This window comes from Corvus brachyrhynchos, unplaced genomic scaffold, assembly GCF_000691975.1.
Source record: "Corvus brachyrhynchos isolate BGI_N302 unplaced genomic scaffold, ASM69197v1 scaffold103, whole genome shotgun sequence".
NCBI lineage: Eukaryota > Metazoa > Chordata > Aves > Passeriformes > Corvidae > Corvus > Corvus brachyrhynchos.
In genome coordinates, this window is record NW_008237436.1 from 5,331,710 (window position 1) to 5,347,428 (window position 15,719).

General features: G+C 42.4%; 1 protein-coding gene across 4 annotated transcripts in view; it reads right to left on the reverse strand.

Annotated features, from left to right (window-relative positions):
* The window catches only part of MTUS2 (microtubule associated tumor suppressor candidate 2), a 261,298-nt gene that overhangs the window by 210,723 nt on the left and 34,856 nt on the right, over nucleotides 1-15,719 (reverse strand). Inside the window, exon 2 of one of the 4 annotated variants that reach the window (XM_017731366.1) lies at nucleotides 2,633-2,691. The exons of the other annotated variants lie outside the window; for them this stretch is intronic. The gene's annotated coding sequence lies outside the window, so the exon portion shown is untranslated. The remainder of the gene's footprint in view (nucleotides 1-2,632; nucleotides 2,692-15,719) is intronic. 4 annotated transcript variants of the gene reach the window in all.

The following is a 15,719-nucleotide window of genomic DNA, read 5'->3' on the forward strand; positions in this document are numbered from 1 at the left end:
CATTTCTTGTGTTAGAGGAAAGATTTCCTTATAATTGCTTGTCAGTAAGTCCTGCTCTGAGTATCTAAATAATTTACAAGCACAAAACTTATTTGTTGTACTTTATTAAAAATGGGCCAAACTTATCACTAGCAGAATCCCATGTAGTGCCATTCACTTCAAAGTTGCTGCATATGCTTACACAGAGGGAATTAGGCCAGCTACTGTCAAAATGCTTTATTAATAGTCAGGTCAGACAATAAATCAAATCTTCTGTTTGTGAAGTACTGCAATTTGTGTCTAATGACTGGAAGAATTGGTATATAAAGTAATTATCAAAACTGGAAAGCAATCATCTCCTAGACATGAAAAACCTCATCTAGAATTTGAATTTCAAAAGAGAAAAAAGGATGACAGGTGAAAAAAAAGAAATCTTGCTCCTTCCCTTTTCTGAAAGGATCCTATCATCAGCATCTTTTTTGGATCATTTAAAGGCCCATTGGCATAGACCTATTGACCCTTTCAGGCTGGAGGGGATCTTAAGAAGTCTCTAGTCCAGAGTTAACACTGTATTCAGGACATGGTTCCTCAGACTTTTGTCCTGAAAACCTCCAAGGAAAGGGAGACTGCACAAGTCTCACTGTTCTCACGGAACAGTCTCCTGTTTTTGTTACATTCAGTCTGAAATTCTCTTTCTTCATTTGATGCCCACTGCCCCCTGTCCACCTGCCATGAAAAGCTCAGCTCCGTCACCTCAATGACCCTGTAGAAACTGGGGGCTGCAGCAAAAGCTGCAAAGCCCTCTGTGCTCTAAGCTGAACAAACTCAGTCCCGTCAGTCCTCACACGGGAAATGCTCCAGCTGCCACCATCTCAGGGGGATCCCATTAACTCCCTTAGATATCACAAACCTGTTGATGTGTTTGCTCCATCAGAAGGCAACTGGATGCAGTCGAACAAGTGCTGAGTAAAGGGGATAATCCCTTCCCTCAACCTACTGACTGTGCCCCTCACAATACTGCCCAGGATGCCCTTGCCCATCTTTGCTGTCAGGGCACTCTGCTGGCCCATACCCAATTCACTGCCCACTAGACCTGATGCTGACCATTACTCCACTGCCAGCACTGGAGTTTACATTTGTCCTCATCATGAGGTTTCGATTCTGTGAGTTTGACCCATTCCTCCAGACTATCTGGGTCCCTCTGAAGGACACCACTGGCCTCCAGTATATCCCAAGTCCCTCTAGCTTTGTGTCATCCACTGTGTTGATGGGGGCACATTATTGCCTGCAGGTAGAGTGTGAACCATTAACTACCAGTCTGTGGGCCAAAAAAACAGCCAGTTTTCCACTCTTGCAGCTGTCCATCCATCTAGAGTGTATCCCAAGCAGGATATAAGGATTATGCTGCATCAAGCTGCATGAAGCAGCTCTGGTATATTATACCCACCCTCAAACTGAACCTTTATATGCTGCTTTTGTAGTGAAGCTGCTGATGTACCAGACATTGTCTCTTCACTGGTCTCCATGTCTGCTCATAGTTGGAAACCAGCAGCCAGACAGGAAAAGCGAGAAGATGTGCCCCAGTAAACTACAACTCTTACTCCTACCAGGAGGAAGGAATAGGCTTCATGCCTACTACGTCCTTCTCACACATACCAGGAGTTTTGGCATATTTTATAAATGAGGACATTCCTTTCCACCAAGACCCTGAACATTTCTGACACCTACCAACCACTCTGAATTTCCTTAGTGACCTTGCTGACTTTTAGAACACAACCAATTTGCTAAGTTACCACCCCTTTTGCATTGCTCATAACACATTGTCAAAAAGGTAAGAAATACAGTAATATATACAGCTTCTGATTAATACACAAGTGTTCTAAATAATTTGCCCAAAGTGTCAGTCACAAAGTAGGACAAACCTTTACAGCCAAGTTTCAAAAAAATCTAATTAATCATTTCCCCTCTGCATTTTAGGTGATGAGTCTACTGTACATATCTGCAAGTGACCTATTATTTCCCACAAAACAATCACAGCCCAAAGGAAGTCCCCAAAGACAAAGCACACATGGGATGTGTAGTCCAGTTCTTTCAGAAGTAGAACAAACACCCCAGACTGAGATTTTCTGACTATGAAATAGGTGAGCTTTCACAATTTTACCCAAGCTTGTTTCCCTTACATTCCCCGAAATCCCTTATTCACTGCTGAGATGTAGCACCAGAAAGATGAGCCTTCCCTCATGGGAAGTTACGTATGGGATCAGAAGTTGGTTTATAACAGACACCTAGTTTCAGTTTCAATACAGCTGTTTGTTTCTTGTGAAATTGCTAGTATTAGCCACCTAAAACCAGGTTGACTGATGGGTGATAAGAACACTTGGATCAGATGTTTAGAAAGTACTTTTATTTTACAATCTCTTCTTTAGTTTGTACATCTGACAAAGAGTGGAGGACACAGAAAGCTTGCTGGAAAATATGGCTTACTGCCCTACCACTGCAAGTGCAAAAACAAAGCATGGGGCTGCAGATGAAATGGGTATCATATGCTACCTTACAGTTAAAAGGCAGTGTAATTCTGGAGGCCCCCATTAGACTATGCAGAATCCAGTAGCTGCCTGCAAGAGGTACCTTGCATGCCTACTGTATTACTTACTATTTGGTTTTTGCTGAAGATGCTCCTTGGGGAAGACTCTTGCTCTGTTCATCAGAAGCCTTCAAAAGATATCAAAATGGGAAAACAAATAACAATTCACTCTAGGTCAATAGGAAAGTTCTCTGAATTACACAATATCTATTGAAATGGCAGTATGGGTTTTTCACACAAGCACCAGTCTAGATTATATCTGAACTACCTTTTCTAAGAATTTCTATTTTCTAGAACAGATTTTCTATTAATTTCATTGCCTGAGTTGCAGCTTGTGCTTCAGCACAAGCTTTGGGCCAATGTAATGCTGGGACAACTGAACACACTGAGCATCTTTCAAAGGTGGATGCAGTTCTTCCATGGCAGGATGAAGTTCTGGGTTTTAAAAGCCAGAGAAAACAAAATTTTCAGCTCAGAGGATTAGTGACTCCAAAACACTAAAGGATGCAATCTTTAGGACAGTGACCTGTTGACAGCTTAAGTGCTGTGTGCCACAGAGGGTGTAGGTAAATAACACTTTCTAATTTCTCAGAATTGTTTTGATGAGGGAATTATACATGCTTTGGAAATTCTAGTGGCCGTGGAAATTACTGTACAACCTCTCCTAGGGCAGTACAGAGAAAAAGCAATTTTAGTTTAAATACTCATAAAATATTCTGAGAGCACAGTAAATAAAGTAACCTCTTACACTGCTATCTATTGGATACACTTTACTCATTTGTTTGAAGTAGAAGTAGTGATGAAAACTGACTATTTATTCAAAAGAACATTCTGAAAACTTGATGAATAGAAAGTTATATTTTAGTATGCAGTTAAATGTTTTCTCTCTTTGCTTTATTTTACTATTTGCAGTTAGATTTCTTTACTAAATACTGCTCTTGAATCTTGTTAGATAGCTATTCATGCTCAAGACATAGGTGAGAGGAGGCACATATCTGACTGATAGCCCAGAAGAATGAGATTTTGGCTGTGAAAATGTGATTAGACCGATCTCTCCCCATCCAGAAAAAACCCCGCATTTATAAATCAAAGGTACTATATAATTTGGTTACAGGTATTCAATGGAAAAACAATCCTCATTCTCAGTTATATATTTCCATTTATATTTAAAAAACTATTGGTTCTGAGGGATGAGGAGGGTATCTCTCTATGCTTCATTACTCCAAGTGACACATGACGAATTATGTTTTCTGTGGACTTTCATAGAGCCTCGTGCAGAGAAGACTCTTTTCCTTCAGTGCTCAGCTGTTAATCCATTTTTTTACTGGAAGAGATGCTATAACAGAAGATGAAAAAATTGCCTGTGAGCATGTTAATCATGGAGTGATTGATGCTGCCATTACAAGAAAAGGTTATACATCCTCCTCAGCAGTTTTCACCACTATTTACAACACAGTGCCAGTCATCCAGACTAAGGACTGATCAATGCACAGACTTCAAATTAATTCAATATGAGTCCTCTGAACGTAATGGCAAGTCTGATAGCATTCACTTATTTTTATTTCCCCTCCCTCTTTCAGCACATTGCTGAAGTCTGAAGACATCTGACACTTTTGAGACTTTAGAAAGATATTAAGCTATTAGAGAGCATCCAAATGAGGCAATGAAGATGGGGAAGGGTCTGGAGGGGAAGCAGAATGAGGAGTGGCTGAGGTCACTTGGTCTGTTCAGAAGAGGAGACTGAGAGGAGACCCCACTGCAGTCTACAGCTGCCTCATGAAGGGAAGAGGGGGGACAGAATATGTCAAGTTTGATGGGACCCATCAGGATCATTGAGTCCAGATCCTGGCCCTGCACAGCATCATCCCCAAGAGTCACACCCTGTGCCTGAGAGCAGTGTCCAAACACTTCTTGAGCTCTGTCAGGCTGGTGCAGTGACCACTTCCCTGGGGAGCCCGTTCCAGTGCCCAACCACCCTCTGGGAGAAGAGCCTTTTTCTAACACCCAACCTAAACCTCCCCTGACTCAGCTTCAGGCCAGATATGCTTACTATCCTTAACGTTTCACCCTTCCCATTTAACAGGAGAACTTAACTCCTCAGTCCACTCGATCACAGTGCAGAGAGAACAGAAAAAATGTCTCCCAAACATATTTAGCAAAAGTAATCCCCACATTCTGCACCAGTTAATAGGAATCTTTCTTGGAGAAAGACCTTATTTGATTTTGCATTGTAGATTACGATGTCCTGCATATAAAGTTTGAAGCAAAGAAACACTGCTAACTCTTCTTTTTCTTATTTACTACTATGCACTATCCATGAAGTCAAAGGTACTCCACTTACCTTTTGCAACAGGCCATACAAATCCCTTTATCTGACAAAATATGATAGGCCACTTTGGCTTTCCAGTTCTCACTGCTCCTCACAATAAATCCCACAACATAGTGCAGCCTTAAAAAACCCTTTCACAATTCTATTTTTCATGCATGAGGTGTAATAATCACACAGAGAGAGGCCAAAGACATGCTTCTGCGTAGGGGCCTCCTCATTTGTATGCAGCAGACCAGATTCCCACCAGTTTGTACCTAAATGTCAGTCCTAATATGTAGTTATCACAGTAAGATAGCCAAGATGATTTATCTTAATCACAAAGGCAAAATATTACAATGTTTCATGGACAAAAAGGCACATTTTGACCCACTTCTTTTGAAACAGCTGAAACTATAAACATATATAATTTTTCAGTTGTTCTTTCATTTCGACAAGTTATGTGTTGCTGCTAAGGGCACTAGCATTTGAAAGAAAGGTTCTTTGGATACAGTCTCCTAGGAAAGCAGAATTTTTAGAACAGCAATTTCTTGTTTGCTGTCAATCAGGAAATGTCCATAAATGGTTCATAAAATCTTTTTGAAATTGAGGGTTGCAAATTATGCTTATGAGCACTGATAAAAACACTTCTAGATCTCAAGTTTTCCCTGAAGAGAGGGCCAAACAAACCCATAAAATTAATTTGCCATATCCCCCTAAATAATTACCTGGTCATCACCTTACCAAAATTTTGAGGTCAGTGTGGAAGAAATCCTCATATTCTCTGCACTGACCCCCTTCCTGGAGCCAAGAGACATGGAAACACACCTCAGGAAAATATATCTGCAACTATTAACTCAACCATTGTCTTCAAAACCCAAAGTATTTTAATAAAAATCCCAAAGGAATAAAAAAAAAAAAACTAAAAGGACTCCCTGTCAGCTACAAAAATTGAGAATAATTAGGAACTTGGAATAACATTTTTCAGTCTCACAGGAGCTGTAGATCAATGCAGTATTCAGGAACACATATGTCCAAAAGCCCAAAGTGAATTTTAAAGAAAGGCCGTAGTTTGTCCGACAGCAAGAGGCTTCAAAACCTCCATCTCCTTCAAGAGCGTGGCTCCCAGCAAGGAGGAAAACTTTCCCAAGTGAAGACAGCTTGGTTGAATTGACCAGAGAGCTGCTGTGTCCTCAAACTTACTAACAACAGAATAGGCACCTTATCACTCACCACCATGACCTTCATCTGTCCACTTCCCCTCTTAGAGCCAAAATTGCCTTATTTGAGCAAATCAAAGGGATCATAGGATGGTTTGGGTTGGAAAAGGCCTTTAAGATCATCGAGTCCAACCATTAAACCAGTACTACCAAATCCATCACTAAACCATGTCCCCAAATACCACTTTACACATCTTTTAAATACCTCCAGGGATGGTGACTCCACCACTTCCCCAGGTTGTCTGCTCCAATGCTTGACAATTCTTTATGGGAAGCAACTTCTAATTTTCAGTCTAAACCTCTCCTGGTACAACTTGAGGCCATTTCCTCTTGTCCTGTCATTTGTTACCTGGGAGAAGAGACCAACTCCCACCTGGCTACACCCTCCTTTCTGGCAGCTGTAGAGAGCAATAAGGTCCCCCCTAAGCCTCCTTTTCTCCAGGCTAAACACGCCCAGGTACCTCAGCTGCTCCTCAGACTTGAGTTCCAGACCCTTCCCCAGCTCCACCGCCCTTCTCTGGACACACCCCAGTCATTTTACTCTTATGGAGCATAACCAATGCTACTTCACTGTATGAAGAAAGGTTGCCATCAATACTCAGACTTTGGAATAGGTCTTGATTACAGCAACGCATTGCTCACACCTTCATTTTACCTTTATAAGAAACAGCTCAACTGGGAACAAAGGCAATTCCTTTGAATCCAGTCTGTAAGCTGTCCCCTTTGCCATTGCCTTTTGTTGAGCAGCCATTCTGATTTTTACTGCAATCTTACAAAAAAGGATTTTCACAGATTTTTTCATACTTTTAACAGTAGTTCAGTCATTTAAATCCATGGTAAAAGAAATCAGTGTTCCAGACTCCCAAAGGCCATCATGATTCACATGCAAAGTATGTCTGTCTATTTCACTAGTATTTCCTAAGAATAGTTACTATCTGCCAATTTACACACAAATCCATCACCGACAGGGAGGTCATATGCCAACATTGTATTTCTCTGCTGTCTCTAATTTAGATTTATAATAGTATTTTTTTCACAGATAAATACAAGTTGGCAAAATACTGGTCATACTGCAAGGAGTTTCATTTTCCTTAGGGGAAAGTAGATGCCAAATTGTGATGGAGTGCCAGGAGGCCATAAAAACAGAATTATAAGTCCACAGATACTCATGGTAAGTTGACTAAATAATTTTTTTTTCCCCTGCCAGGGGGATTATAGCTGAATTGCTGCATCTGCAAAATCCAAAGTACTTTGCCACTACAAAATTATTTTCTACTTGGGTCCAAGCTTTATGGTAGTTGGCTTCCCAGTCACAGAAAGTCATACATTATTTACAGATCTTTGACTATAAGTCTGTCATGAATACATTAACTGTTCTCTTACCTTCAGAACTCATTAGCAACAGGAACAAGACTTCTAATGCTATTTTCCACTATCTACCCCCTGCATATGCTGAACCTGCTGTGCCACTCAGAAGTGGTGTATTTCCAATGTTAGCCTTATTTTAAAGAGTGAATTGAAAAAACAAATTGAATATAAGGAAAAAAAACCATTAAAAAACCGCAAAGCACGTTGACCCAGCAGGTAGGTATCTAATCCATCTTTGTGAATTCTGCCTAGATACAGGGATTTATTGTCAAAACACTGCAGACTTTTTAGCCTTGCTTCTAAGGAAATTGACGATTACACAATCACATTGTATAGGCTTTCATCAATCCTTCCTTAGCCACCCTTGAACCTCTCGGCCAGTTGCAAGCAACTTTGACAGCTGGGTTCAGGGAAGAAAGAGGTCTCAGAGGCAGGAGTCCGGACAGGTCTTGTGAAAATGAGAGGCTGGGTAGGTACAGAAGACAGAGAGGAGTATTTTGCCCACCCTGGGAGGCAACAGCCTGTTGTCTGTCCCCACACACCTAACTCCCATGAGCCACAGCCTGGGCTGACATTTACCCACCAGGCTGGGAAAAGAGAGCAAACATGCCACGCTGCAGGAGCTGAGAGGGATTAAAGGATGGAGGACACAAACCCACACAAATCCAAGTTCTCCCACTCAGGCCGTTTGGTTTTTCATAACTCTTTTCACAGACAAAACCAGTGAGTGGAAAACTTATGTTTTAATTTGTAATGCGAACGTATATATAATTATGAAATAATATACTCTGCCAGGCTGGTAATAAGAAATAGGCAGAGTCTGGTCATATGGAGCTAAATGGTATAAACTGGAGTTATTCCACCAAATTCAGTGGAAAAACGGCAGTCCACCCTGGAAAAGATCACAGACCTCATGGAACCCAAGGAGCATAGGTGCGAACTGAGACCAAGATGGGATGGGGGCCTCCCTTCCCTGCAGGTCCCAACTGCATGACACCATGGTTTGTTTGTGAGTCGGCAGGATACTCTCCCCTCCTGGGCTCAGCAGCAACTCATTCAAGTCCCTCGTCAGAGAGAGGGGCCACTGCCATGTCATATTGGAGCAATTTAGATGAGAACTGTATGGGCATTCTTAATTGCTGTACTTCGGCTCTGCCTTTTTCTTTTGCTATGGACTGCACAGACAGGCAAGCTTTTATAACTGTAAGCACATTTTACATATATATAGATATATACATACATTTCTCCTCAATGGTAAATTCAGTCTTATGCACTAAGAAAGCAGACTGCAGTGATTTGCTTTTAGCTGGTTAAGCAGTCTGAAGTGATTCAAAAAAGAGAAATCAAGGAAAATAGAACATTACTTCACTCTTCAATCAGTTTGCCTAGTTACAAGGCTCTTGCCAAACAAAAATGTAATATCTCTGCTAAAATTAGGGTATTAGTTCTAATTACCAGGCACACAAAAATCTTAAAATTCTGGAGCTGAACTGATAATGTTGCTATGGAAATAAGCTTAATTACTAGAGACCAGCTAACAAACTTCTCAGTGTTGCTATCTTTACAAGCTACCTCCGCTCCTGAAAATTTGTGGTTTTTTCCCTCCCTCAAATGCGACTAAATATCTCTAGTGTTAACAGTAATTAAATTCAGACATTCCCAGTCTGAGGCTATTCTGAGAATTGCTTGACAGAGGCTAAGGCAAGAGAAACACAAAGCGCAGTGCTTCAGTGTAACCATTCCAAACAGTTAAAACCACATTTTTATCAATGTACTAATTCAAACACACCAGGCAATGCAAATTCCCCCTGTACATAACAATGAATGCATGCATGCTCGTCCCACACATTTTTTCCCCCCTCAAACAGGAGGAAAATTTGTGAGAGGGAGAGCCACACAGCAGAGGCTTTTCCTGCAGTCCTCAGACTTTGGTTACCAATTACTCCTTATGAATACATAAGTGTGCGTATGGAGACACATGTGCATATGAATATATGCATGTGAATGTATGCACACAAGAAAAAGATCATTCATGAGGAGACTCTGGCGTTTTGCTTTCCCACAGCAGGAAGCCCCATGCTTGAGCTCAGGCGCTGAGGAACGGGCAGCTCGCAGGGCAGAGGAAAGGCAGCAGGGCTCGTGCTCCAGTGTGACCATGACTCCACATGCTGGACACTGCAGGGTAAGGGCTCCACAGGGAATAAGCTGGTTTTGCTGGGGACAGAGGGGGCAGAAGACAGGCAGGAGGCCCTGGTCCAATCCAAGAATTGCCCAGCTGCAGCAGCTGAGACAGAGCTGGCCCAACAGGTCTCACATATCCCAACAAGAAGGACCATACTCCCTGCCCCTTCCTGAAGGGACTTTCATTCACTGGGCGTGCCTACTCATCCTGCTCCAAACATGGCCATGCCTAAGCCCAGCTGGGGCAGAAACACATGATGAACACAACCCACTGGCTACCAGGCCACAGGCAGCAAAATGCAGGTAAGTCAAAGCAAACTCCACAAACACTCAGCGTGTGCTTTCCTTTCCAGCACTTGGAGGTAGTCTGCTGGAATTTTTTACTGATAGAAAATGAACTCAAATTTATCAGATAATTTATACACCATGAATAATTTAAGCAATCTTAATAAACAGCTGAGATCAGAAAACCTACAAGGAGAACATTTTACAATATTCCTTGTTGGTGGCCTGCAATACAAACTTGCTTACATCCAATCTGACAAATGTCACTCTGCTGACTTTAGTTTAATTACTCCTAATTTATACCAGTCTGAAAGCAAAATAATTTGTTTAATTTCCCAAAGGATAAAAATACTGCTCAGTTCAGAAACATGAGCTTTTTAAAGGATTCTTCGTTCATATTATTTTCCCAATATTTTCTTAAATCTATTTAAAATCAATGCATGCTTGCTGAATTCTACACGGTAATAATTCAGAGATAATTGCTCTCAGAATAACTTTACCAAAAATTGAAACAAAAATGACTCTAAAATTCTGACACTCTGAAACCACATTTAGATTGCAGAAAACATTTTCAAATTGGTTCAGACTTGAGAAAACACGTATGCTAGTTACTACATATTTTTTCCTTGGTGAAACCGCAGAAGGTACATCAGTTCTTGGATTCACAGAACTTAAGCCCAGAGGAATGAACCAATTATCTGGTCTGACCTCTGTATATGAGGAGTTATTAGATTTCATTCATTAGCTCCTTTATTGAGCCATAGAAGTGGTGACTTACTTCCAGCTGGAATTTCAATGGTATCAGCTTTCAACTGTTAGTCCTTGACAGTCCTCTCTTCACCAGTCTCTTACTGTCACTATCCCTTTATGGCTGAGTTTATATATGACATCAAGTCACCTCTCAGGCTTTCTTTGAGGTGTTCAGTGCCTGTGTTTTCTTATTTCCATGGTTCCTTTCTGCACCTTCTTCAGTTTTTGATGTTCTTTCTAAAACAAGGATATAAATTCTTCAAAGAAAGGCAAAAAAACCATCTATTTTTTCTTCCTTGTGGTTTATACACCCAGAGACTAAAATCAGCATCTGGCTATAACCTCACTCAAATCCTTCAGCTTCCCACCAAATATTTGAGGATAGCAAAAGTAGCATCACATAGAACTTGTTTCTGTAGCCAGGTGGATTGCTTCAGGCTAATTGGCCTCACTAAACATAAGCAATGCCTCTTCCTCTAGCTTAGGCTTCCTAAAAGAAACTCAGTGTCTATCTGATGCAGAGGATAAGTTCTGCTGGAGCCAGTATTGAGTATCCCACACAGACGTGGGATCTGTGTGATACGAAACAGACTCTGAAAATACATCTGCAGAGTTCAACTTCCTATTGTTTTTAGCAGCACAATTGTTGACATCAGTGCAAAAAGCAGGTGCTGCTTGAAGAGTCCAGCAGTGTCAGCAGCCACTTGCACTGGGGTGCTTATAGCAGCAAATCCCCTCATTTGGCCCAGAGAGGCTGCATGTCCTCCATGGGAAAGGAAGAAACACAGCTGATGTGATCTTCATTACTTCAGCTGCTGCTCCTGGAGCAAGTGCTTAGGTCACACACAGCACCCTGCAGATTGCTGCCTCAGGATAAATGGTCAGGAGAACGACGGATGCACCAGCACATCAAGTGCCAGAAGAGGCAGAAGGCAGGCTTAAACCACACCAGGTGCAATGCAGAAATCTTCAGGTTAACTGTTCATAAGCTACTTCTGGCTCTCCTGAGACACTTACTAGCTTATTACTTACTTATTAGCTTATTTCTTATTAGCACGCTAATGCAGCTCTACAACCTGGGGGACTTGCTGTGGTGGGGACATCCAGTACATCTGTGGCAGCAGCTAAGGGAAGGCCCAGCCCTCTCACAGGTCTCACAGGAAATGTGCCCCAGTAAATAAGGGGCAGGCAAACCCATCCTTGAAGGAAGCAAATACCACCTGATCTCCCCACCATGGCCAGCCCAGAGAAAGTCTGTAATGAGCTCTCCAAATGTTTCCACTCACATGGCTGTAAGGAAAAGAGGAGCGAGGCACTTTCCTCTTCTCAGCAGTCACTAATACACTGAGACAAACAGTGTGTCCTCCATGCCAGCTTCCAAGACAGATGTAAAGCTATATCCATAGTCTGCAGGTGCATGACATGCACAGCAGCTCTGGAGACAGGGCAAAAGTGACAAGGCTGCAGCTGTTCAGGAAGGGACATGCTGGTCATGCTCCATCCCCACCAGCAGCCATCCTGCCCCACGCCACAGTCCCCAGACCTCTGCAGAATAAACTCTGCCAGCACAGGTAAGGGCACCCCAACCCAAAAATTAATTCTGAGTAACCTCCTCCAGCAAGAAGCATGTGATGTGACTTCCCAGCAAGGTATCAGTCAGGTTTGAGTCGTGCGTTCCTCTTTCAGGTTTGTTTCTGCTAACACTGCCAGCCAGCCCTCAACTGCTCACACAGACCTCCTCTCAGCCTGTTCCCACAAGAGCAGCAGTGACCCAGGCTCTGCACTCAAGCTGGGAGTCCTTGCCCTCTCCGGAGGTGCAGCAGCTCCACCTGCTCCCTCCTCCTTAACTCTCAGCTCCCACCATGCTGCTCAATGAGAAATGGCACCACTCCCCGTGCATCCCGAGGGCAGTCCCTAGGGACAGCACAGCTTCTTGTGCAGTGCCTACTCGCACGAGTGGCGTCTCTGCTTTCCCTGGGCACTCTCCTCCAGCCTAATTGTGCTTTCCCAGGGGGAAAAAAGTGCTGCAGTGAGGCAACTGCAAAGTAACAGAATGAATACAGGATGGGAAGGGGATGGGGGGAGTAAAACTGTGTCTTTAACCTTATTCTTGACTTGTATGTGGCTTTGAGTGCTCCACTATGCAACTTTAATAGAGTTTCCCTGCAGTGGGGTTACATGGACCCATGCAAGCACCTGCAGCGTCAGCAGACTTGGAGAGGAGGATGGAGCACGCCTGCTTGGAGACTTTTCCACAGAAAAGTTTCCAGGGCTCTGATATCCCCACTGAGATGACAGGGCACCAATCTTCAAAGGCTCTTCTGAACTGCCTATATGGAGCTGAGTTTATTTACTTTAAGGACATTCATCCCCTACAGCCAACAGGGAGCACAAGGGCTCAAGCTGCTACAAGAAAAAGGTCTGCTTGCCATGACCTTGCATTCCCTGAAATTGTTGGAAATCTTTCTGAGACAGCTTGGAGCAGTGCACTGGATCAGGCGGCTAATTATAAAACTTGACTTACTTTGCAAGCGTACCTGACTCCCATGGAGAGTGACAGCAGGGCTCATAGGATTTGTATTGTGTACAAACATCAGCTGGTTTTCAAATGATCATTAATATCATTTCCCCAAAATTTGTAGCACACTGAACTCCCTGCTGTGCAAACATGATCAAGCCATCAGGTTCAAAGTTCCATATGCTTCCCACCTTCCCAGGGAAGCATCTTAAAAATCACTTTAAATGTTAACATTTCCTTTTCCACTTTCCTCTCTCAAAAATATTGTTTAGTGAATCTGTAAAACCTCTAAAATCAGGTTGTCATCTTTGGACATAGGCCATGTTTGGAATTTCTCATCTAGAAAGGCAAATGTTTCACTAAGTTCTGGCCTTCTAAATCCAGGAAACTGTGTAATGAAAACTATTTTACAATCTTATCTATGGTTGTTGCCTCCTATATACTTTATAGTTGACATATTTATAATACAAGGGGATGTAAAATATATTCACCTAGATAGTAGTCAGTCAGTCAAAAAAGGACCACCACAGCATAAGTCCACAGCAGATTTTAGCTTCTGCCTGTTCCAGAGAATAATAGCTGGCTGTCTGGCTCTGCAAGTAATGGATTACACATGCACACACACAAAACACAGACACCTGTCCAAAACTAGTGGTCTGATTCTCTTAAGAAAATGTGGGCATTCCCTTAGGCTAATTTTTTTTCCCTGTATCTACTTGCAAAGTACTAAGCAGAATATGTGATATTGGAAACTATTACATTCTGAATGACTGATGTAATTTCACTTGAGTCTTACCACGACCTCTACATATCCCCAAACCCAAGGCCAATTTAACCAAATGCTCTGCTATTCCATTCACCTGTGAAGATGCTTCCCAGATGAATTTGCAAGTCCTTTAAAGCATCGTTTCATGAATTCCCTGGTTGCCACCCAGTTCAGACTCATTACAGCACTTCCATTACTGCCCAGTCAAACAGCAGATAGTGTTTGCAAATGTTGTTAATGATAGTGTAATACCCTATATGAAGAAGAGTCAAATGTAATATGCCAGAACTCATCCCAGCCTGACAAGTAACACTAGCTAACTACAGCAAAAGTGACATGTCATCTAAGTGCAAAGTACTTTCAAGAATGTCTTATTAAGGCACACAGTGCAGTAGCTCAGAAGTTGCAATCAGTGGTAGGATGCTTGCCAGCTCAGACTCTGGCAGGTGAGTTGGGAGCTACGGACTTGGCTGAGGAGCCTGCATGAGCAGCACAGAGCACTGCTGCTCAGGGATGGAGCAGCTGCCTTGGAAAGGGAAGACACAGAGCTTAGATGGAGATGGAAGCATGCCCTAACTGGCCTGGGCTCACAGCCCCTGGAGGCAGTGGATTTTGGAGCAGGGAGAACGGGCACTTGATCAATTTTGACTAATGATGACACAGAATCTGAAGAGTTATGGGATGAAATTAAGGGGTCCCCACACAGCCACTCAAAAGTCCAGGATGGACATACAAGCACCTGTGCCCACAGCACATGTGCAGCCCCTCCTGAGTGCTGTGGTGGCAACAGCCTTCTGGGAACTGAGGCCACATAAGACCAGCTGTGAGCACTCATGGTGCCCTGAACAACAAAGCAGGAGAGGATATACCTGGGCAAACCAAGACACAGGGAGTACTTGGTTAAGTCTAGCCCCTAGATCTCTTTCCTTCACAGAGGAAGAGTCTCAAAGAGCAGGCTGCTGCATTTTCTTTAATTCCAGTGCTTGTCTGCAGTATTTATTTGAAAGACCCTCTTGATGAGTGAAGAACAAGGAGAACGATGGAACCATAATAGTGACCTCTGCTTGAGGGAAAGAAATAATTTTGATCAAATGGGTCAGAACTGTTTTTCAGCAATGTTAACCTCTATCTTGTATGGATGTCATATAAATACCCGGAAGAAACAAGATGCTTATTAATGATCAAAACTTTCCAGGCTTTCAATTAAGGAACAAAAGAAAGTGCTAGCTAGTCACACCTACATCCTCTGAAAGATTCCAAAGAGGGGAGAAATGATAGGACATTTCCAACCTTTTTTGGATAAAGAAATTGAGAACAAGAAAACTAAAAATCTTTCAAGTGACTTTGAATACTCCTGATGAAACAAAACAAGTGCAAGTCAAGCCTGAAGGATTTATTTTCTATCTTGCTTCTGGAGTTGCCTCAATCAGTTTATTTTTTTTTTGCAGAGATCAGAAATACAAATAAAGAAATTAGGAAGAAATCTAGCAAATGTTGTCAAGTTGTTTTCAAAACCAGATCCCAAACTGTATCACTGGATCACTGCTTTCATTACAAATGCTTCATTCCAGGAGCTCACACCTTTCCATTATTCAAATGAGACCTAACTTGCTAGAAGAGGACGGATATCCATCACACATTTTTTATTCACACATTTTCTTTCCAAGAGGCTGCTCTGAAACAGCAGATATGGACCCCAGAGTAACCAGGGAAGAGATGTGCCTCCATTCCTCCTCTCTGCCTTGCAAGGTCTCCTGAGACTC